The sequence below is a fragment of the Mytilus galloprovincialis genome, chromosome 10 (genome assembly GCF_965363235.1).
Source record: "Mytilus galloprovincialis chromosome 10, xbMytGall1.hap1.1, whole genome shotgun sequence".
In the NCBI taxonomy this organism is placed as follows: Eukaryota; Metazoa; Mollusca; class Bivalvia; order Mytilida; family Mytilidae; genus Mytilus; species Mytilus galloprovincialis.
This window is the reverse complement of record NC_134847.1, coordinates 78,610,932-78,620,044: the sequence shown is the minus strand read 5'-3', so window position 1 is coordinate 78,620,044 and position 9,113 is coordinate 78,610,932. Positions and strand designations below refer to the sequence as shown.

The 9,113-nt window shown below is 31.5% G+C and overlaps 1 long non-coding RNA gene across 1 annotated transcript; it reads right to left on the bottom strand.

The window, feature by feature from the left end:
• Positions 1–1,283: 1,283 nt before the first annotated feature.
• LOC143049362 (uncharacterized) lies at positions 1,284–7,978 on the bottom strand. The gene is made up of 3 exons (XR_012970198.1): positions 7,596–7,978; positions 2,834–2,927; positions 1,284–1,488 (listed from the first exon to the last, which is right to left on the bottom strand). It is a non-coding gene; the product is annotated as an uncharacterized LOC143049362 (long non-coding RNA).
• Between the last annotated feature and the right edge of the window lie 1,135 nt (positions 7,979–9,113).

Here is a 9,113-nt window from a genome sequence, read left to right as displayed (position 1 = left end):
GCCATACTGAGTTTTGCCAACACTGATGTCGAGGTTTTGTAGATAAGAACCTGTAAAAAGGAAAACGGCTTTTTTTATTTGAAGTGAAATAAAAATTATGACAAATGTCACCTAACATAAGTTTTCCAATTGACAGTCGATTTATTTGACCTGCTGTTCATAAAATTGGTAATTTGAGGAGGTTTTTGTCCTGCACATTTGCCTCATCAAAAGAAAAAAAAATCCTCTAATGTTAAATGTGTTATTTACCGTTGTAGTAAAGGCTTTACTTTGTTTAAATGTGACAATGGCATCGTTGTAACCATGAACGTAATGTAATTCATTTGTTCTGAGTAGAACGAATGTTTTAATTAATGCAGATGTGCAAAGGTGTTTTGTTCGATACACCTTTTGACTGTGGTATTGTTTTTATCTAATTATTGTTCAAAATCCTCTTGACATTTGGTATTCAATGTCATATTAGCCTTTTCACATGCAGTCGTTATGACAGTTTCAATCAAATTTTTCATAGATATCTATTTGAATGTGACATATTTTACATTGTTTTATTCGAATTGTCGTACATATTCTATTTTCCTTTTTAAAGTCACCTTTTCGATATACCCTTTAAAACTTGAAGCTAGTTTGAAACATGTTTATTGATCTAGTACATAAACAAACGGACTTACTGACGCTATTATTATTTCACAGATGACGACGGATATGTTTTTGTAACAACAATCCTGTCCTCTTGTCCGACCTGTTAAATTTAACGTATCATCACGTTTGAATTCACATGAGCAACAAGATTGGTGTCACATATGGAGCATCATCTGCTTATCGCTCCGGAGCACCTGAGATCACACTCTGATTTTGTTGGTGTTCGTGTTGCTCAGTCTTTAGTTTGCGATGTTGTGTTTTGTATATTGTATATTGTTATTAGTATTTTGTTGTTTCTTGTTTTCTGTCAGGGCGTTGTCAATTTGTTTTTGACAAATGAGTTTGAATGGTTTCTTGGTATATTTTGCATCTCTCTGACTATAAATATACTTTCGACGCGTAATTAGTAAAATGTCTTGTATCCTAAACTACATATTAAATTATATCATTTTACTTTTTGCAGTAAAATATCCTAAACTACATATTAAATTATATCATTTTACTTTTTGCAGTAAAATATAATGGCTAAAATAACGTTTTCATTAATTAACATTTGGACACATGCTCTAAATGTAGTATCTACAATTGTACTTTTGAGTATAGAGGTATGAGCTGGAAAATCTTAAGGTTAATACTTGCCTCCAGATTTGTAATTGAAAATGTCGATTTGATGTATGGTGTAATAGTCTCCGAGGTCAACCTCCCAGTATGGCGAATCTTCTGTGGTTGTATGTGTGTACGTAGTTAAGTCATTGTCGACAGCGTTTGAAGGAATATGATTAGTGTCCTGCCAGCTCTGCTCCGCTTTCTTACCAAATGCAACATTTTTTAAGTTTTGGTCCTGACAACCTGTACAAACAAATTATTTCATCAAATCACAATTGATTTCTATGTTTACCTTACCTTTTCTGATCACACCGGATTGTTCATGTAGCATGAATTTCTTCACTATCCATGCATGAGTGTTTTATGTTTTTTTCTGAGTACAAAATTCTGTTGAATCCTTGCTCATAATAAAATGACAAACAACAGTACACAAAATACAACAAAGAAAACAAAAGACTGAGCCAGAAAAAAGGAATATCAATTTCCCTCAATGGATAAGCAGATACTGTTTAACATGTTCATCCGTCGAATTGCTTATGTAAATACACATTGGTGACATGAAACGAAGGATGGGTTCTGGTTACGACAATTGGTACATATTCATCGTCATCTGTTGAACAGATATTCCATAACGGCCAACCAACTCGTTACTGCGTCCATTCATTTGTGAAGGAATGATTTAAATTTCTCAACTTGGAACTCTTGATTCAATAACTTCTTTGTAACAAGTATGGCATTATCAAGAAAACCATCAGTGGAAATACATTATCAAGAATATCATATCAATTGGGTCATTTTTTGTTTGTTTTCAAACTACACTTGTCAATATCTAAATGCATTCAAAATATGAGTCGGATTTAACTTAACTGTATCTGTTGTATTCTTAATTTCATGTTCGATGGGAAAGAGGTGTGTATCACAGTCAGTAAAACAAAATAGGCTCTTTATATTGCAGAGACTGAGCAATGAAAATCTTATTCAAACCATAAGAATGTTGCTGGTAACAATAATCAACATGCGGTTGGTAGACTACTTCACGACAGAATACTCCCATTTCAGTCGTTTCTAAATGACCACCGGTGATCAATTCAAATTGTAGTTACAATGAATTGATAATAAAATTTATTTCGCAACGTCGTTTCCTAGATAAACACCTGCAACGGCAGCTGATTACCAATCTTAAATCTAAATTAACTTCTCCAAAATTCGCTGAGCACAACTGTATTTTCTACAATTGCATATGTTTAAAAAGTTTCACAGTCATTCTGTTTGTTCCAAAACACTTTGAAATAATTATCTACTAAGTATTATTTTATTAATGTATATGATTTGACAGAGCAATATAGTGAGATCATATTGTGTAAAATATTCGTTTCAAATATTTAAAAAAAAGTGGATATCAACCCGCTTTGTTCCTGCATTTTAAAATATACTTGAAAACGATAAACCTACTTTCAATATCTAAAAGTGCACTATTGGAACTGCTACAGCATGATTTGATACCTCATAATTATACATGTACATGTAGACCTTTGAAAAGATACAAGCAAAAATACAGATTAATGGGGTATTATGATCATATACTTACTATCTTGAACGCAAACATTTTTCCCGTCTCTCAAAGTTTCACAAACTTCTCCTTCTTCACAATGATTTCCAAGGCATGTGTCATATAGAGAATCCTGAAATCAATAGATAAATTTCATGTAAAACATGTTCATTTTTTTACTTATAAGATAATTGCTTTTTAGTTGTTCAATATGACCACATTATCACCTCCATGAATTTAACGCAGTCTATAAACTATCATTACATCAAATCATCATCTTTTCATAAGACGTTTTAGTTTGTCAGATATAAGTATTTACATTTACCAGTTTTGAAAATTAAAGCCGAAAAAGACGACGACGTACTGCAATTCATATTCATAATTCTCGATTAAGTTACAATAGGATGACAGAAAGATAGACAAATTGGAAAAATCTTTCCAGATTCATAATCATAAAACATCTTTTGAAAGTGTAACTTCATCTTAAGAAATTTAAATAATTTGACTTATTCTGTTTTATCAAAACTAATTTATCATTTAAGAATTGGACAAAAGATAGAAAAAAAAGAAAGTATGAGCTATTTCTATGCAAAGCAAATGGAATCTTTTCATATTTAAGAGGCCGACGCCTCCAATATATACATAAATATGATAAACTTACATTTAATGCTTTTATTTTATGTATCTTTAACTTATGTATACAAGGCTTATAACGGAATAGTAATGCTTAAACGTGACTAGACAGTTGACAACATTTGAAAAACAAAAATACACCCGCTTAGCTTTTAGACATTCACAATGTTTCCAGGACAGCTGTTAATTTACTTGTGTATTCAGAGGTTGACATACGATAATTCCTTGAATAAAAAAGAGCCTTTACAATATATAGTACAAACCCTCAATTATAGTTGAAGAAAATAAATAAAACAGGTAAATTTAAACTCTGCAACTTTTACCAAATTATAAAAAGAATAAAACAAAGACACTTTTTCTTTGTCGTTGACAAGGTATTTGGTTAATTCCTAAAAGTAGTCAGAAGCATACATACTCTTTGGTGTAATAGAAAAACTTAATGGCAAACTGTATAAATTCAATGAAAAGGGCGTAACACCAGATTGATGAATAGCACAACAAAAAAACTTAAATACTACAATACTAAAAAACTAAAATACACACTCTACTGATTTGAGAGTAGTCGCTGTACTGAAAGCTAGTTTAAATCCATTAAAAACTTCCAGAGAAACCGTAATGGGTGCTTTAAAGAGAAAGCCAAATAAAGAAACAACAAATTATTATTATTATTATTATTATTATTATTATTATTATTATTATTATTATTATTATTATTATTATTATTATTATTATCCTACAAAATGTACTAAAGCTTTTAAATTCATCATTGCTTAAAAATGTCGTGGTAATGATTCAAAGAAAACAAAATTAACAAAAAAAGGACACTCCAATGAAAATTCAAAACAGAACATCTTAAGTTTGATTAAATGGCAAAATCAAAAATTCAATCACATTAAACGAATGGATCATTTTGAAGTGTAAAGTGTCGTCAAGAAGGCACATACAATATAAATACAAATGCTGAAATATTGATTGTAAATATTTCTATGGCTAGTACAGTTGTCCATGTTTAAATTGGATTGTAGTGGTGCCGAGACCTGCATACGGTGTATATATCTCCCAATTGATAAGATATTCCCGTGCTTGCATTTCCTATCATGATTTTCTTGATAGAGGGTTGTTGCTCACAAGGAAGCTATTAAATCAAGAGTTCCAAATGGTGGAGTTGAAATCATTTCTTCGTTAATTTTACGGACGCCATCGCGAGTTGGTTGACCGTTATGTAATAACCGTTTCACAAATGATATCGAATATGTTCCTAACGTCGTAACTACAATCCCCTTCCCTTTCATTAATGTGACCTACCGAATTAGACTATTTACCGGATGTGATATCTTATAAGCAACACGACGGGTGCCACATGTGGAGCAGGATCTGCTTAACCTTCCGGAGCACCTGAGATCACCCCTTGTTTTTGGTGGGGTTCGTGTTGTTTATTCTTTAGTTTTCTATGTTGTGTCATGTGTACTATTGTTTGTCTGTTTGTCCTTTTCATTTTTAGCCATAGCGTTGTCAGTTTATTTTCGATTTATGAGTTTGACTGTCCCTCTGGTATCTTTCGTCTCTCTTTTAAAGATTATTGATTGATTAATACATGCAGTACACGTATATATCTTGCTGTAGATTTTCTTATTCATTTGTTGTCATTTTACAAATGTAAGTGAAAGTTTAACCTTTCTTATTGTAGAACCAAATGGAATAACAATGAAATGTTTTGTCAAACAGGAATTAAAATCTGATACTGATTTGAATAGTATTAGCCTTTTTATAAAGCATGATATCCTATCAAATATCTATCCATATTGTTGATACGAAAACGTGTGTTTAAAAATATATTGTTTTGTTTTTGTCATGACTACCAACATTTGATCAGCTGGTATAATAAAGAGACTGTAAAAAGACAATTTATTATTATTATTCATTACAGGTTTTCAAAGAGGACTTGGCAATAAAAACGAAACTAAATTCAAAGATAGTAGATTAAAATGATAATTCATTTACAACGAATTATTTTATGTAGGGTAGAATAGTGATGTAAATATATAAAATATAGCATACTTAGATTTTTGTTCAACTGCACAGACAGAAGAGTGATCAAAACCAAATGTTTGTTTAGAAATATATTCTGATGCTCAGTAGTGGTATACTATAACTTCAATTGATACGATATTTCCGTGCTTGCATTTCCTATCATGATTTTCTTGATAGAGGGTTGTTGCTCACAAGGAAGCTATTAAATCAAGAGTTCCAAATGGTGGAGTTGAAATCATCTCTTCGTTAATTTTACGGACGCCATCGCGAGCTGGCTGTGCATTTGAACTAATATTAAACTGATTTTTTTTTTGTAGTTTTGAAAGATAAACCCTTTCTATTATGCTTTATTTGTTTATCATGTTTATCGGTTCTCTTTAAAAGAGAGACGTAAGATGCTAGATTGACATTTATATCATAAGTCGAAAACAAATTAACTACGCGATGGTTAAAATAGAAAACCAAAAGAACAACATACAAATAAAAGTACACAAAACACAACTTAGAAAACTAAAGACTGAGCAACACGAACCCTACCAAAAACTGTGGATGATCACAGGTGCACATGTTAAAAACAACACGTTTAATAATTTATTGCGTCCGAAATGCTTTCCTGGATTTACCTTCATCAGGAACGCTCAAAGCCAAATATTTGAAATTCGAAGATGTATAAGTACCGAAACTGTTGAAGAGCTATATGTCAAAAATACCTAAGTTAAATAGCCAAATTCATCTAAAGCCAACTTTGCCTAAGGGAGTTGAAACCTTAGTTTCTTAATAATTTCAAATTTTATAAACGGACAATTTTGATAACGTTTGTTAAATCATATCAGTATCGAAATACTGACTGCTGAGCTGATGATACCCTCGGGGACTGATAGTCCACCAGCAGAGGTATCAACCCAGTGTTAAACTGTGATTTAATGAAAATCAGTTGAAACTTTTTCGATTTATATCATTTTTTAATGAGACCGGTTTAGAAATTTTTTGTCGTCATAACAATAGCAAAAACCTATTGAATGAAGTTTACAAGGAAACAAATTACCAAGAGCAAAGTTTCATAACTGGCATAAGGAAATAAATAAACCCAAAGAAAACAATGGACTCAGACTAAAGATAGTAGCAGAATTATACAACCTCATATATAATGATTCATCAGCTATCATACCTTAAGTAACCATATCAGACTAAGAAGTGCATGAACCTAGAGCATCGCATGACTATCTTACACGTCTAAAAGGGAAAGTGAAGTAAAATTGCAACCGATCAACGTATAGAGCTATCGCGATGTCAAAAATCATTAGTATGTTTGGACAATATTTGATATCCCAAGATCACAATCATCTACTTGATTGGTCATTACTTCTGTACAATAACTAAGTATAGGCAACATCAGTTTACCGTTGTCGAAATTCATAAATCGATAGAGAAAAAACCAAATCCGGGTTATAAACTAAAATAGGGAAACGCATTAAATATAAGAAGAGAACTATGACACAACAGAAACAAAACGCTAAAGTGTAATACTTGGTAATGACATATTAAGTAAAACATGGTGGGTTGAACCTAGTTTTGCGGCTAGCCACACCACGCGTTTCTATGGCAATGTTGAATATAACATTAAAATGACAACATTCCAGGACAGGACTACAGTACAAATAAATCCAAGAGCATTAAGGACACATAAAAACACAAATAAACATTATAATAGAACATTTCGACAGGCAAATAGTTATCAAAGGTACCAGGGTTATAATTTATTTCACCATACGTGCGTTTCGTCTACATAAGACTTAGCAGTGACGCTCAGATCAATATAGTAAAGAAAGCCAAACAAGTGCAAAGTTAACCTTTCCTTTCACAGTTTTTTGAAATAGCAATTGGTGCATAGATGTAGAATCATGTTATTGTGGTCTTCTATTTTCTATGTTAAAGTTTATATTATTTAACCGTGTGACAGAGTCTGTTTCATTTCATTTTGTCGTAAAATGATTCTGTTATCAATATGATACAACATATTTGCTCTCGTTGAATTGGAAATATTTGAGATGTTTTATTTCAACGTTTCACCAGCTCTTAATACAAATTTATTTATAAAGAATTTTTCATTATTTTATGTAAGCTAAGCATGCCTTACCCCTCTAAAGCGATCTATTTCTACATAGACATATCCGTCTTTATTGAGGAAATCAGCTATAGACATTGGTTTCACATTAAGTTCACATGTTAACATGGCTCTGTTATAATTGTAGGAGTGACACTTTGGTCTTCGTATACATTTGTTAAAGCACAACCTTGGTGATATTTTTTCAAAAGTGCGAAATACCAATCCATCGAGCCTTGTGTTCAATGTGTCAGGTTCTATGCGGAAGATGCCTGTTCTACTTTCTTCTGCAGATACATTTGACAGAATAAACACGAAGGCCCAGGTCGTCATATCTATGTTAATGTTTATGATCATTTTCCTTCTTCCTTTAAGCAGTTATTGAAAGTAAAGTTTGAACCAGTTTTGTTATCCAATACTTTAAAGCACTTATACTTCATAAATGAACACCCGTGACTAATAGATAGTTTCGTTTATTTCATCACATAAGAATCAATGGTTTTGTCAAGCATACAAAATGATGATTTATCATATTACCTACATTGTGACAAAATGACAAATCGATCAAAAAAAGTTTTTCAAAAAGGGGAATACGATCGTGACGAAGGAGCAATAAAAAATTCGGAGAAAAACGGATAGCTTCTTGATCAACAGAACAAGTTTGGAAAGACTAGAAAAACATTTACCGAAGGATTCAGCACTTCGAACCATTTCAAATAATATATGGAATTATTCGCGTCTTACTCGACTGAAGTTAATGCAAAAAGAACATCGTCTGTACCAAGTCAAAAACATGACAGTTGTTTTACTTTCAATTGCTGTATGAGCTTTTGATTTTGCCACTTGATACATGACTATGAGTTAGTGGCTCGTAGTGTTTAAGTTGATTTTAAATTTGAAATCTGCATACCTAAATTTATGACTTTAATGGAAACAGATCTTTTAATTCTACTAATAAACTTTTTGAATAAAAAAAATCCGCTAATTGTTAGTGAGGTTGTATCATTGGAATACTTTTGATATCTTAGATAAATTAATTATCTGTAAATTGTTACGGGATTTAAATTTCTAATTGTTTGTTAAATAATACATATTGGCTTATTTTTTTTTATATACATCAATATTTGCTTGAGCTTACAATTTCATAGTTTAAAACTTATTAATTCAAATTTAGTAAATGTTATTATAGTTACCGTATAACAACATTTTACAATCAATTTTATTATAAAACTATTTAGTTTTGATGTCATATGAAAATAAAATGTGTTATGATTTTCAATGAAGCAACTACCCCACCAAAGTTCAAAATACGTTTATGTTAAAAATATAGGCAATCGATTTGTCTTCAGCAATAAGAAAAACCAATATCGTATAGTCGGTTATAAAAGGACCAATAACAATCACTGAACAATAGACTCCTGTGTGTGACAGGCAAAGAAAGAGTATGGTGGGGTTAAGATATTTGTGAGCATATAATCGTACCCCTAAATTCGGACAGTAACACACAGCACAACATAAGAACTAACTGTAAAAGTCAGTGGCTTAACTCAA